The sequence below is a fragment of the Grus americana genome, chromosome 10, assembly GCF_028858705.1.
Source record: "Grus americana isolate bGruAme1 chromosome 10, bGruAme1.mat, whole genome shotgun sequence".
NCBI lineage: Eukaryota > Metazoa > Chordata > Aves > Gruiformes > Gruidae > Grus > Grus americana.
In genome coordinates, this window is record NC_072861.1 from 18,142,156 (window position 1) to 18,158,128 (window position 15,973).

The 15,973-nt window shown below is 42.3% G+C and overlaps 1 long non-coding RNA gene across 1 annotated transcript in view; it reads left to right on the forward strand.

The window, feature by feature from the left end:
* The window catches only part of LOC129210765 (uncharacterized), a 31,040-nt gene extending 15,284 nt beyond the window's left edge, over window positions 1-15,756 (forward strand). Inside the window, exons 3-4 of the long non-coding RNA XR_008578625.1 lie at window positions 1,831-1,903; window positions 14,150-15,756. This is a non-coding gene — a long non-coding RNA (uncharacterized LOC129210765). The remainder of the gene's footprint in view (window positions 1-1,830; window positions 1,904-14,149) is intronic.
* Window positions 15,757-15,973: the final 217 nt, after the last annotated feature.

The following is a 15,973-nucleotide window of genomic DNA, read 5'->3' on the forward strand; positions in this document are numbered from 1 at the left end:
CTCTTCTGACTCACTCATGCGCTACCACTTCAGCTTGGTCTGCTGAAACACTGCTGGTAACAGTCAGGAGCAGGTCTTATGGGCAGCCAAGGAGCCAGAGCCCCTTCCACCCTCTCAGGCTGGCTGGCTAGAACATACATGCTGTGTCCTTATGAGAGCAAGAAGTATGTGTGCAGAGCTCCCCTTCCCTGGATGCAGCTGTATTTGATGCTGATGCAGGTTACCACACTATTTTCTTCTGCTCTTTTGCCAGTTCCTCTTCCCTTGATTTTGCTTGTGCATTTCCTTGGACGAGAATGAGATTTTATATTGCTATGCTACAGTGCCAAGCACAGCAGCTTTATAACTTCTGTGAAGGGGACTGAGAGATGCTTCATGCAATGCCAGTAATAAATAATACAAATTAGAAATGGGTTTTGAAATGGCAGTAGGGGAACAGAATGGGACAGCAACCAGAAACACTGCTCCAAACCATGTGTTTGAGACACCCACGCTTTCACCTTGATAACTGGTGGATCAGCCCACATGACTCCAGCTACTCTGACTGTTACAGCAGTGCTTGCAGAAATGCAGGATCACCAAGATCAGAATCAGTTCCTCTGGCCAGCGAGTAACAGCAGTGCTTTTGTTTTGGCAAGCCAGCATCATTTCAGCAACCAGCACAGGGCAAAAACATGCACACACGCAGTGCTCTCCTGCCCGTGGCAGCCAGAGCACCTTACAGACATCCCACCTCACCTGCTGACACAATCCATCAGCGCCCACTGAAATCAAATGCAGCTAATTGGAAGGTGATGATAGCCAAGGCACTGCTGGATTTGCATGCTAATTCCTCTGTTTTAGCATCACACAGCCAAACTACAGGTAAAATGAGACTGTGCACTTCATTCCAGACGATTTCCTGTCTTCTCCTCAACAGCACACATGCATACATACACACATATACTTTCTCTTGGGCTTTGCTGTCCTGAAGCCAAAAATCAGTTGGAGATTGCATTACACGTGCTTTCCGAAAAGCTGGCCAAGAATTGCAAGGGGTAACATGTTTTTGTCCTCTTGTTAGGACAGGGCTGCAAACTGCAACTGTAGATGAGTCTTTAAATGTCACAGCAGCACAGCTCACGGTGGGGAGCACAGAGCACTTTCTGCAGGTTGGGTTACAACTTCCTCATGCTTTTTATGCCAGGGCTTAGGATGGATTCCTGGCTCTTGTTTCACACAGTATTGTTGAAGTTTTGTTTCGAGTATCCAACCTGCTCTCCTGTTCTACCACTGGCGTCTGCCCCTGCTCTAAGTCTACCAATTATTTCCTTTAATGTCAGCTGCACACCAGACACACTGAGATATAACCTTTCTTCAAGTTGATGCTGTTAAACTATTACTTGAAACAGAAGTCGCAGTTGACAAGTGCTACTTCAGTCACTAATAACTACTTCAGAAGTGCTAGTGGTGTCTTGGCTCTTATTGTTGTAGCTCAGGGCTCGGGGAGTGTCTTTACAGGTCATTTAGAGCCATCCATCTGATCCGAAACAAGATCAGTCAATCTCTCCTCTGGCTCTGCGTCTTGCTTGCGCGAGATTCTCTGTTCATCCCCTCAGGTCTGCAGCAGTGACTTGTCTGGGTGGCTGTAGTGGTTGCCCAGCTCCTAGAAGACCCCACTTTGGGACACATCCATGAGACACAACCTGAATTTCAGTGTTTGCAGCAAGAGAAAGGGGAGGGCTCCAACCCCTTGAGGCTGAATATGGCCCTTTCAAGGGAGAAGGCTCTCCTCTCCTTGCCTCCATTACAATTTTCTTTTTTTTTTAATTTTTTTTTTTTTTTAATCAGGTTGAACGCTCTCCTGAGAAAAGCAGGATTCCTGTATGGAAGGAGGATGAGCACCCCAGCTTTGCAGCTGCAGGTAGGGAATAGTTTTCCTTTCTTTTCACACTCCCCTTTTTTCAGGCTCAACTCCTTCAGTCTAATCAGAACATCTGAGGTATCTCAGACCCAGAGGCTTCACGGTTTGGCAGAGGTCACAAATATTTCCCATATATTTTGGCAGGTTTTTGGCACGGTCTTAGGATAAATTTGGAACAGAGTAATATAAGACAAGGCCAGATCAGCTGGGTCACTGAGCCTTATACCCTGTTACTGCAGACAGTCCTGTAAGAGATGTTAAATCCAGAACAAACTCCACTTTTTCTTTGCCTCCTGCACATAACAAGCCACCATGTGGTATAACAAACTAGGTCTGGCTTTTCAACAGAAACAAGATATGTCAGGTTTTAAGTTTCCTTGACATGACAATGTTTTCATCTAAATCCTGAAGCCATCCTTTCGATAGCCCAGCCTTGGTCTAATGTCTTTTAGAAAATGATGCTCATTTAATTCCTGAAATGTGAAATCTAGGTCTCAGGTCAAGAGCATAGATGTTCTTTAGCTGAAAAATTCAGATCCATCAGAGACTGTCTGTTAGAGTCTGTAACTTTTCAAACTTTGGCTTGCAACTAGACTCTTACATCTATGTATAGTCTTTTGAGGAGTAGGATCTAAACAAAAATACCCTTGAAGAATGGGGCATGTTTTTTGCTCCCACTCTCGCCATTTGTTGAGAGACAGAGGACTTCTTCAGGGCCACAACTTGTCTGCACAGAACAAATAGCCAGACCTCAGCTTAAACATTATTCCTCCTTTACTCTGTATCCAGCCCTGAATTCCTTCCTCAGGCAAGAGTTTGATGGGACACAGTGGGAGAATCCCCTAAGACAGGCAGGGTCAGATCACACAGACGAAAGGACTTGCAACCATGGGAGATATGGAAGCACCTCAGCCAGAGTAGGACAGCTGCTTCATGGAAAAAATAAACCAAATTCTTATCTTAGTAATCATATGGACAAATTAAGTCTAATCCCAAGCAATCAGGAATCACCCCTTCATGGCTACAAAATGACAGATCTCTGGCACATTCCCTTTGGTAGTAAAGTGATTAGCTGAATCTCTTGCCAAGCAAATTTCTAACCCTCAGGAGCTGTGTTGGTTATGGGTGGGATGTATCTACAGCACAGGGAAATTTATCCTCAGTGGGAAATACAGCTGGGCCAAAAGAAAGCTTGTATTGCACCTGTATCTAGCACAGATCATATATGTATATGAGTTTCCAGAAGAAAGTCCATTCATATGGCGACTGGGTCTTTATATCCTCTCCATGTGTATGAACTTATGGTTGTATGAATGGCCATACCCAGTTATTGAAGTATTTGATGATCCAAAGTGCTCAAGGCCTTCTTATTCTATCTCATTCACCATTAAAGTTTTGTACAACCTTTTTACTGGCTTTCAGCCTGCAATAAATACAAATGGCTTGCCAATAAAAGCTGGTGTCTCTGTCCATCAGGAGGACTATAGCATCATTGTTATTTAAGAGGTGGCAGTTTTAACACAATGCTTATTTAAAATTCGTAAAAGAAAAAAAAAAGATGATGTAATAAATCTACACGTTCTTCCTAAGCAGCCGTTGAAAGTCTGAATGCTCTTCCCCTTTCCAAAAGCATCAGCCGTTTAATGTTTCGTAAGTTGTTTTTACATGAATTAGGGCGTTTGAGTGAAGCACTGTCAGTTACAAAACCACGCTGTTGTCTCCAGCTAATTTTGTGTTAGCAGCTCTTTTAAACTGCTAAATCTAGTTTTTAGTGTATGATGATTTTGTTTTGTGATGGTGTAAAACAGCTGCTACTTTTCTGATGAGTTGCCTGTTTTCCATTTTATGTCTCTGCAAGATGTTGGGTTTCATCATGGCCCAGTCTGACAAGCAGCTGAGAACAACCTGCAAAAAACCCCAAAACACAACAAAAAGCAAAGATCCCCAAATCCAGAGGTTCAACCATCCATACACCCAAATTTCAGAGTGATTGGTCCTCCTCCCTCTTCACTTGTACCCTGAGATCATCTCAATGCTGGACCTACACTAGGATGATCTAAATGAGAAGAAGAAAGCAGGATTAGCAGGAAAGCAGACTACTTTCTGCTTTAAGAGGACATCCAAGCCCTCCAGGGGTGTTTTGGGGGGGGGCTGGTGCACACTGGGATGGCTGTGCCAGTTGTGTCACTGCTGTGCATGCTGCTAGAGGGGGATACTGCAACTCCCCTGCAGCAACTGACAGGAGAAGTGGCATCTACCCAGGCTTTTCTGCACTGGGGTGACAGAAGACAGATGTCAAGCAGCATGAATTGCATTTGAGCATTAGGTGCTTACTTCTGGATTCACCCAAATACTAGAACGAGCAGTTTGAGGTATCATGCTTTGCTTGTGTCCATGTCCCTAATCTTTAGCAAAGAGTGGCTACAGAAGGCCAGGGAGGCCTTTACTGGTGTGCTCAGTCTAATCCTTAACCTGATATAACAGTGGAAGGTGGCCCAGACATTCAAACCTCCTCCTTCTGGCCATTGGTGCATCTCCTGAGGGCCAAGGGTGTTGTAACTATTCTTTCATACTCCCAGCTCTCTGTCCAGTTATGCCAGAAAGATGAAATTATGGCTTGGAGTGTCTTTCCGACCTATCACCCCGGTTTCCTCAGACTCTGCTTGCCAGCTACTCCTTTTTCAGTGCAGTCGTGCCACTGAACTTCTTGGGTGTTGAACTCTTCTCATCAGCAGGACCCAGGATGTGGCTGCTCGTGGCAGTCAGGAGACGGGAGCAAGGGCCAGACTGTCCATGAATTAGCTACCCCTCACTTACATTTCAGGAGCCCCCTCCCTTAGGCAAAATTCCTATTAGCTTTGTGCAAGGTATCTTGCACTTAATGTTCACCAGAAGTGCTCATGAGGAACCACATAGTGTTCTGCATGTCACCCTGTAGATACTTTGCTACTAACTCTCCATACAGGCAAACAACCCTGCTTTATTCAGTGGCAGAAGGCTGAACAATCGTCTTTGATCTTGTCTTATCGCCTGTATCCTGTGGGCTGGCATTTGTTCCATGTGTGCAAAAGCAAGGAAATGATGAAAAGCATAAAAGAAGTGCTCAGAGAACTCCTCAAAGAGGTGAAGACTAACATCTTCCCAATAATAACCCTCACCCCATAAAAAGATCTTAGATTTGGATAGACAAATTGGAAGCAGCTTGCCTCCCTGATTCTTCCTTCCCGTTGCACTTACACCCCTCCCCAGCACAACAGGCAGGCTTTTCCAAAAGCTGTGCAACCCATTGAACAGCGGTAGTCTAAACTATTATGGAGATCTTAAACTGCTGAATTGTTACAAGCTAAAATTGATTGCAACTAAGCCTGTGAACTGAAGTGCTAGAAAGTGCATAGAGAGAAGTGGGGAAAGGATGCTAAGGATTTTGCTTCTTTATGTTTCAGGGATTTTTTTCTTTTCTTTTGCATGCAACACCATCATAAGCTTTCCGAGAGATCTTGCCTTAATGAGTTCAGCATCTCTCTCTCTCTCTCTCTCTCTCTCTCAATAATCATCGGACAGTTTCTCCTGGTATTTCCAACATAAAAGGTATTCTCGGTTTGTTTCCTAATTTGCTTGTTGCGGTGTCATCTCTGAAGAATTGTACCAGTGCTTCAAAGTCAGATCCAGAGGGAAAATTGATGATGTGGATACTGTGATATTTACTCCCCCTCAAGCTAAAAAAGCCTTTTTAGCCTTTTAAAACTAAAAATCCTTTCTTAGCCTGTTTCACTCTATTCTGCATTGGTTTTATTTGCACCCTCATCACCAGAGCATCTGAACACCTTCAAGTAGTACATTAAGCAACGTGACTAACATCTGTCATGTAGAGTTTGCTCACTCTCTCTCTCAGCGTCCTCAAAATGAATTTAGTGCTCGTGCTGGATCGATAGCGCTGGAGACAGACGGTCTCTGTTCAGCCTCGGTGCAGGCACAGCACGCATGAGACCCTCCCGATGGGTTCCCCCCCGCAACCTGTTGCCCTGCTGCCCTCTCCCCCGGGGAGCGAGGAGCACTCTCGGAGAAACGGCTCTGAACCAAGTTTGCTCGCTGTGGGACAGAGAAGTCTGAGCAGTTTGGGGAGATCAGACGAGGCTGTCAGTGTTTGCCTGCTCTCGGCTGCACGCTGAGGGACACGCGTATGATCTTAGGTGCCTGCAGCAGCAAAACTACTCAGGAGCCCCGGTGGATCCAGCAGCCACTGATTTTCCAAGGTTTTCTGCCTTTCTCAGGTGTCTTTGCTAACTTTTTAGTATCAGTTACAATTTACAGCTATTGATGGACAAGAATGTAACCTTTTCTCACCGTCAGAAGCTTTCTCTACGAGATTTCTGCCACTGGGAGCCTTCAACAGAGATGGTGGTCTCAGACACTTGAATTCAGGTCAACACAGGTCCCATGCTGAACAGGGCTGGCAGCCCTCTCCTACAGAGCACCAGGAGGAAGATCTAGGCATCCTGAGGCACTCTAATTTCAAGCAATATGTTTTCTTAATGGGCCAAGTATGCTTTGCCTAATTTTGCTCTCAGTGCATGGGATTGTTATTGCTCAGTGGCCTCACACAGGTGTTTAAGTAGTTTTGTGGTATGATTTTTCAGTAGCTGCATAAGGTTTTATTGACTGTTACCTACGAGTAACTTCAGAGGAAACAGAGCATTCGCAGCCAGTTGTGATGGATGTATGTGGAGCTATGGCAGAAAACTCAGGAGCCGGTGACCTCTGTCACAGTGTGTTGTATTTTGGGTAAGAGTGCTTACCCAAAGGACACTGCTTTTCATGCAGTAAGAAGAATTAGGGGGAATGAAGTTACTAATTTATTTGTTTCCCAGAAAACTGCTGGCTTTGCAGCTCTGACAGTGTGAACATACTGAGGATAGTTCAATAGGTAAATTAAATTCCAGTGTTTGTGAGGATTCTTGGATATGGGGTTTATTTTGTCTATGAATATGCATTACATGACAGACTAGGGGACTCTGGTCTTTACGTGGTAACCTAAATTATATGGGTTTTGGCACATAAGAGATGTCTGACCCACACCTTGTCCTTGTTCCAGTTCCACAGTAGCTCAAAACCCAGGTGCACAACAGCCATTTCTCCTCGCTGCCACCAGCCCATACCTGGCCACCCATAAAAACCAAATCCCGGTCCTGGGATGTTTGGCAACCCGGCACCCTCCAGCAGGACCCACTCCAGGCATGTCCCAGAGCCTGTTTCTCTGGACAAGATCCGAGACTGTGCTACAGCATTAGCAGCAATGGAAACATGAGTTATCTGTTCAAGAAAGATAAATACATCTATTTCAGAATACATAATCTTACCGCATATGTGAAGTAGTTTAACCATTAGCAAGTTGTCAAGTGTTTATTGAATGGAATTAGCCTCTTTATTTCTGGTCAGGATCAATCATTTTTTCCCCTTCCCAGTACAATGAGCGCTTACACGTTACACATTGCAGCGCCTGGGGCAGATGACACTTGCCAAAGGGCTTGATGATCAATTCTGATATAAATCTGACACGAAGATACTTGAGAGAATCTGGATCAGATGATCAACGGGAGAGAGAAATCCACATTTAATGCTCCTAAATGTCTACGTGTGTTATATCCACCTCAAACACATTAGTATCCAAAAGCAAGCACGATGCACAAGGACGACGTATGGACTAGTACACGGACAGAGTACAGGGGTGAGGATGGCATTTCACATGCCCTTTCTGAACTGAATATTGTGAAAGTATGGAATTGACAGCCCTTTAGAATTAACTATTATATTAATTATAAAACCATGGCGCACAGAAATGCTAACGGCCCCTTGTCCACCAACTCAGTGGTACAGAGACCATGGCCAGAAAAAAAGACTTTCCATATTTTTTAGTCACTAAAAATCTCTGTTAGATTTGCACCTCTGATTCGGAGATGAAAGAGAGACCTATTACCAGTCCCAGACCTTGGAGCCATGCCTTCATTTACCACCAGTCGGCTTTGCTCCTCTCCCTTTTTCTTTCCAAGCCTGGCTGTGTACGAGTATTCATGAACGCTCTTTATTATTTCTCCCCTCACAGTTGCTTTTTTCTTCCCACACCTGCCAACATTAGCTCCTTTCTTTGAATCACGCTGCTGTACAGCCTAATGCATGTGATCTCCATGCCAAGATCTTATTTAATTTCCCAACAAAGTTCTTTTGGCGTGGAATGAGCCGAGCAGTAAGAGCACAGGAGGGGAGGCATAGACGGGGGTGGGAAGGGGAACGAGAAGGAAGAGGGACTCAAATTTATGTTGCCTCTGGCTTCACATATCAAAGTTGTGTTGTGAGTGGCTGGGGAGCAGCGTGGGTGGGGTGGAAATGGCAGCAGGGGGTTCATCGATGGCAGGTTGCTGAATCAGGAACCCTGACACTTGTGAAGTACTCTGTCAGGAACATTAAGTATCCAAAAGTGATAAAGCTTCAATTTGCTAGTCCATTAGACTAATTACTGCAATAATTAAGTAACTACTTGATTAGAACTAATGGGTACCTAATTATCCAGGAGAAAAGTATCAGGTGGCAATTATCAGGTGGCAATTAATAGACTGGAGTTAATGTCTTAGCACTGTCTTTGTATGAATTCATAAGCAAGGTAAAGAAAACAAACAATAACTTATTAATATTTATTGGTGCCACAGTGTTTTTCAGCTTGTTTCATTTACACAGAACCAATTAGTGAAAAGACAGTTAGTGTTGCAAAGACATAAAGTGACTGAAGCAGGAGTTTGATTTTAAAGGAACAGGATCACATTAGCACTTATAAGCAAAGACAAATGGGTATCAGCCAGGGACTTGGTTCTGGTGCTACTAATTCATCAACAGAAGAAATCAGAGTAATTGAACTCAGTATTAATAATGAAACACACAGGAAAGCAGCTACTGTCTTAATGGGGTTCACTTTAGATTTGGTCCCTTCCCGAGTCTTCATCAGCATTTTCGACATTGCAGGGGAAACGGAGGGAGCACCTTAGTGAATGCACGGGAACTTCCCGCTGGCACGGGTGGAAGACACCGTCATAAAATCTTCCAGATCACTGCTGCAAACTTTCTAAATGAGAAAGATTTCCTGGACAGCTAATGCCTGGTTGCAACGCTGCTACAAACACAGTTTCCATAATGAAGGCAAGGAACTGAATTCCTGCCCGTAAGCTGTGTTTACCGGTGTAAAGAAACCATGGGGACATCTCCATTCCTGATCATTTCGCCTTAGCTTAGCACCCATTTGAAACATCACTGCTAGTTCCCATGAGCGAAGTCTGAAAATAAATCTAACTTCCTTTAGACTCGAATGCTTTGGGTGGATTTTTTTTTTTTTGGTGGGGTTTTTTTTGTTCATGGATGCTTCTCAGATGACATAAATTGCTGTTGTTTCTTTGATGTCAATACGACTGAGTGATTTATGCAGAATCAAACTATGGCCTAGGATCTGCTTTTCTCACTCTCTTCTCCAAATTCAAGAGGCTTTAAATTTCCCAGCAGAAAAATGATAAATCCCAGGGAATTCTTTCCTACGAATCCTTATGGTCCTAATGATCATTGCTCCTCTTAAATGAGCATCAAGCCAAAAACCATTGTGCATGCAAGTTGTCTCCTTGTCTCCCTGTGGGAGAGCTCATATTAGCAATGATTACTCTCATGAGTAATAGTTTTTACAGTGTGATATACAATGAGCTGGCAACTGCTTTTAGAGCACAAAATGAAGGGTTCCCTTATAAAATTCAATCCTTTAAAATTCAACTGTTAGCAAATGAAAGACCAAATTCTTAGATGGATTTATATCAGCGTAGTGAGATGAAGCTCTGCACAGTATGTGGTTTTATGGAAGTTGAGGATCTGGCCCCTACAATAGCTATTTCTGCCTCCCTCCCCCTTTTTTTCTATGGTATAAATACATGAAAGGTGTCCTAATCTTATTTTAGACTGTGTGCAAAGTCAGAGACCATAATGCCTGTATATTAGAACATGTGGAATGATAAATGGAGATAAATCTAAAATTTATAGAACATGAACATTTGCATAAACTGCAATATCCAAACATATAGGCTGTTAAGTAACAATTGTCACAAAGGGCATAAAAAATTCAACTTTGTTTCATGAAAAGAACTCAAATTCCTAACATGATTAAGATAATATATCATTTGTTCCTATCTTATTAAAGGCGTAATTGTTGTTAGACACAGAAGTGGCATTAACTCTAATCTGGCTTTATATATGTACAAATAGGAGGGGAGGCGAATGTGAAAATTGATGCTTTTGGTGATCCATAGGCATTTTATTAATGTTTGAATAATAACTGCCTGGAGGGCCTGTTATAAATTAAAGGGACGAATTGAGATATAAATTTTTATGAGGACTAGTTATACATTTCCATTATGTGTTTAAAAATGAAGGAATTACTGTGAACACAGCAGAACTCACATTTATTTGAGGTGATTTGGATGGGAGGGAAGGTGCAGTGAAGGAAGCTGCATGCTGGCTGTAAGAAAGATGTATCTGTCCCTTTGAAAAGATATATCATATGTCATGCATGAACTCTGTTCTACAGGAGACTTTTCTCTGCAGCTGATTTCGCATGATTATTTATTTGACAACAGCAAGTGATGATATAGCAGTGAGTTTTAGGCCACTTAGAAAAGAATTCTTATTCTTAAATCACAGAGGAGTTCCCAAACCCCAATCATTGCCAAACTAGAGTTAATCTAAGAGAGGAACCCGGTAATCTCTTTGGCATTTATTTATCATTATTCCTCCTGTCTGGATATGCACATCTTCATTTGCCGTGCATGACACCAACAGCGTATTTCAGAGCTTCCTCCTGCCCTTTGCTGTGGCTGTTTGCGGGAGCCCAGCTCTCGTTGCTGAGCGAGCAGAATGCCCCCCTCCGTTATTCACCAGCAAGCCCTGAGAGCGCCTCACATAGCCCCATCAATGTGCTTTTGCCGTGACACAGCAGCAACGATGTCATAGTGTCTTCAGGCAGGCACTTCTGCCCCAAACTGCGTCTGATCATAAGGGAGAGGACAACTTACCCCAGTACTTAGCCAGTCACCTAATAATGTGGGGACCTGTTTTCCACCCCTTGGTTTATTGCAACTGACCCCTGAGGGCAAACCCTTTAAGATCAAATTATCAAGGTTATTCAGAGTTTAACCCTTGTTTAGAGGTTTGATTGCTCTTGATTTCCATAGGTGCCAGCAAACTGATGCCTCGGAGGTCCTGCGCTGTATTCTATGTGCCTCAGTTCCCTGCCTGTAAAATGGGGAGAATCACAGGAGTGGTTTGGGGAGGAAAGTGTTCATTGCGATGATGTCTGGGGAGACGACAGTGTAGTAACATCTGCAGGCATGCTACACCGATGCAGCAGCTGTGCTAGTGTGTGTCAGCGGTGTTTTATTGTAAGACGCACAGTACAGGGGTCTTCCATTTTGCAGTCTTTCATGCGAGTCAACTAATTAATTTGAAATTTTATAGGCTTTTTTGGTTTTTTTCTCCCAACCTCTACTTTAATCAGACTCACAAGGGCTAGGCAAGTACTTTCTATTTGGACTAGGCCTGATCCATTGGGAAATAAGTTTTTCTCATGCTCCTGGCTTGCTGAGAGCCTGAAGCATTAATGAAATTGATAAAACATTGAGACCTAGCTCAACCGCATTTCCCATCTTTGAAGCATCGCCCTTGGCTCTACCATTCAGGGACATCATTGTGTATGCTTGGAGGAGAGCAGCTGGGAGTGTCTTTTGATCTACAAACAGCATTATTTTATTTTTTTTTCCAGAGGTGGAAATGAGTTGGCCTACAAGAAATATGACAAAATATCCTCTTGGTTCTTATTAAGGTTCCTACTTTTAGCAGCCCTTTGAATTTGGACCGGCTCCCCAGGCAGCTCACTCTACAACAGTAAACCTCCCCCTGTGATAGGAAGAGGAATGATCAGCTCTACTTGGTTCCTTGTTCATTGACACAGTTGGTTCAGTTTTCCATGACCTCAGTTCTTTGCCTCCAGTCTTTCAGATGAGGAACCCAATTTGTGACGCTCCTAATCTTAAACAGATCAGGTCCTCAGTGTCCATTACCTTCAAGGATAGTACCATGGTCGCGTCTATCTCTTTTCTAATGGTCCTTACATAATGCAGATCATTTCCCATAAAGTCATACAACCAACCTGACTGCCTGGGAGCTGTTGTGAAAATATCGCCCAACAAGCACTGAAGCAGCAAAAAAATATTCTCCAGTCAATAGGAGCCTTTTCTAAATGCATTACAGTGCTGGACAAGTGACTCATTAGGCAAGAGTCGTACTGTCTGTTTTCCAAAACTATGTTTTTTCTGTGTGTGTTATTGAAGGGACAGCTTCACAAGAGTTTCTTTAGGGAAGGTGCAGGGGAATGTTATAGAGAGTAAGTTCTATGACAGAATTAGCAAATGTATTAAGTACAGTGCCAATCTGGTATAGCAGAAATGACTAAATACCCATCAGGGCCTGTCACTCGTCAAGAAGTGAAATCTTAGACCCATTTAAGTCAATGACAAATGTTCACAGAATCTGGCTGCAAGTTAATAAATGTTTGGAGCCTGTATAACTCAAACTCTGATATTTGTCAGATTAATTATTTGATTGATCTTATTGTCTGTCAAATAATTTCTTTGTGTAGTTAGAATGCTTTGTGTTTTATTATCTATAATTTTGATTAAGAAAACATCATACAAGTACGGAGATACATCATTGCAAGTTTTATGTCAGGTCATAGACAGTTATTATACATAATATGAAATCATATAACTAAATATGGGATTGTAAAATGTTCAAAATGGGTCACAGCCAAGGTTGCATCTTCTGCCTCCTCTCCTAGTTTAGGAGTGCTCTAATATTCAACCTGAACTTTTTTTTCATCATATTCTTCCCATTAGGCTACATATATGTAAAATGAAAGAAAATAACTCTACATGTACACCAATTCTTCCAGCTTACCCTTGCCTTTAATACAAAACAGAGGATTTCAAGACTATATACATCAGGTGTTTTCAGCAAAGTAGCAGCAGCAGCAGCAAATCATAGACATTTGTCATTCCTTGGAGCTGTCTGACAGTTCTGACAATTCATTAGGCTGGGCTGAAAAGAGGTTTAGAAAGCAAAGGAAGGATCACAGGTAGTGGAGTTGCTTTTGCATGATCCAGTAATAGCTGATTTGTATCATTTTTGGTGATGGATACACTGTTCAGATTAAACTCAGCTGAATTTTTCCCCTTTATTCTTCTCTTTTTTTCTTTCTCTTTTTCATCCAGCAGGAGCTTCTGGGCACATTAGTCTAGATTTAGACCTCAATTTATCCCAAGAAGTAGATGCCAAAGAAATTCTTCCTGGTAGCTACTGATATTTGTGGCTTACCAGAGCTAAGGAGAAGTGAAGTGAGTTTTGCTATTCAGTTTCTACCTAGTGAGGCTTTTCTTTTTCATTGTGTTTCAGTTATATTCTTCCCTGTGCCTAGACCATGACATGTGCTATTCTTCAAAGTCAGAGTCATTCCCACCTGAATGTATGCAAACCAAACCTATCACTTTGTTCAGCGATAAGTGCCTCCATTATCCCGCTCCTTCCACCTACCGATTTGCTTTTGAGACTCGTGCACAAGCAATTTTTTGACTGGAAGGCAAATCCTTTGCAATAGCGCTGAATCTGCAGAACAGGCCACCTGGAAAATATTTGATCTTCCGTTGGAAATCCTTTCCCTTTTCCAGGTTGGTGGACTGTCTCAAATCATGTGACAATGTAAAATGCCTGGGTCAGATTCTGAGTTGATGAGGCAGTGCTGTCCGGCCAGAGAGTACCCCTGAGGTCAGGCAGATGATGGTCTCAGGGATCAGCAATATCATGGAGCCCGCTTAGCCCTGCAGAGGATGAATAGCTTTCCATCTTCATTCTGTCTATTTTATAGCTGCCACAGGAGAAGCAGTCTGAGATTGATCCTGACCCAATAGTATTATATGTAGGTCCTACAATAGCAATATTTGCTCTTGATGACCATTGGAGCATACTCGTTTAAAGAATTCCAAAATACCCCTAAAAGAAAGCCTTCTACAGTTTTTGTCTGTTGTTTTATTTTTAACGTATGAGGTTTCCCAGACCCTCAAAACCATCAGTAAGTTCTAAGTACTTCCTAATTTGTACCTTTTTTTCTACTCTAAGGTTCAAAGTGCTGACAGCACCACCTCACCATCCATCTCAGACACGACTCCTTCTTCAAGCAGAGTTGCCTACCTGTCTCAGCCAAAGTCTTTGCGGCTTTTAGCTGCTGAATACTCGGAGAGAGCCAAACCAGACTTTAGCTGGACAATCCCAGAACTGGAAATTACATCAGTGTTCTGCTTCTTCCAGCATCTCTTCATTGGCCTGAAGTCAGCCCCTTTCTTGTGGAAATAAAGGTATTTCTGGCCCTGTGATCCTACGTGCAGGACTAGGTGATTTAAAGCAATTGATGATGACACTTGTGGATGCTGGCTTATGCGTCATGTTGTCTGATGTGCCTCCGTATTTGCTTGTAGGTTGTGTGATTTTTGAGGCCGGTCATGAGCGGCAGGCTGCACTTGCTGGTTTGTTATTCTGGAGTTGTGCATGTGGGCTGAACTGTTGGCATTAATTATTTTTAATAGCGAGTCAGACACTGAATTACAGGATCCTACCAATGGATAGAAGAGCAAACAAAGAAACAAACGGCCTTCCTCTCCCTCCCCTGACATGTCATATTTTGTCTCCTATGACCTCAACCGGCCCTTTAAATTTCGTATCAAACATTAGAAAGAAAGAGGTCAAAGTAAGAGCCCTGTTGAAAAAAACCCCACAGCCAACCCAGATATGAACTATGGGAACTTGTCATCTTATCATCCTAATTGAAGTCATTCTGCAATGTATGACAGTCCATCATATATTCTGCCAGTCAGTGTGTCATACATGATGTGTAACGAGAGAGCTCATAAACCCAGAGGGGAAGCCCCTTCTTTTTTATTACTTTATTTGATCATTTTCATAAAAATTCCCCTTGCTCAATACAGAGGGACGTGTTTATTAGCCCCATTAAAGCTTTGTCCATTCATTTGACACTGTGATTTACACAGCTTTACCCACAAAAGAATCCCATTATTTCCAGTCTGGAAAGGTGTCTTTTTTATTGTGTGATGAAAAATAAGTATTTAATTCCACAGGTGAAGGCAAAGAAAGGGGAGGTTGTTGTCAGAGATTCAGAAGTAAACAAAAGGATGCTTTAGGTATAATTGACTCAGAAAAAGAAAACATTCCCCGTAAATATAGAAAAATAAATAAATAAAGATGCTCTTCCCAAAGAGTGGGAATTGAACTGGGCTCAGCTGAACTTTTTTTTTTTTCCCTGTGTGCCTTCATTAAAACCAGCAGAATTTGGCAAAATTTCCCTCTGTGTTCTACTCATGAATGTTTCTAGAAAATATCAGCTTTCATACGCAAATATTCTTGAAGTGAAATTGGTGGCTTCCTTTGAACACAGCTAGTGCCTCAAATCCCATCTGCTTTTCCTACAACACGCCCACTCATTATCTAGCTTATTTGGCTTTATTTTATTTTTTTTAAATGAACACAAATTAAGCTATTTAATCAAATATGTACATGATTACATGGCATTTTTGCATAAGAGTTATACACCCACGGAAATCATTAATCACAGATAACAACACTATGTTAAAATTAGACATTTTGCTTGCTTTCTTTTTGTGTGTGTGTGTGTGTGCTTTTTAACACAATATCCTGCGTAGCTCTAATTTCACCTCTACTCTCATTTGAATAAAGCAGGATTGTTTTACATCAAATTATTCATTTGTCTGTAGCTCTGATAATTGGTATTTATGTTTAGGCTTGATCTCAGAGGAATAATAATACAGGACTTGAAAATAAAATTGGAATGGATCGGGTCTCTTTTTTTTTTTTTTTTTTTCTTTCCCCTCCCTTTGCTTGCACAGAATGTCACCATGAATGTCCATTGGC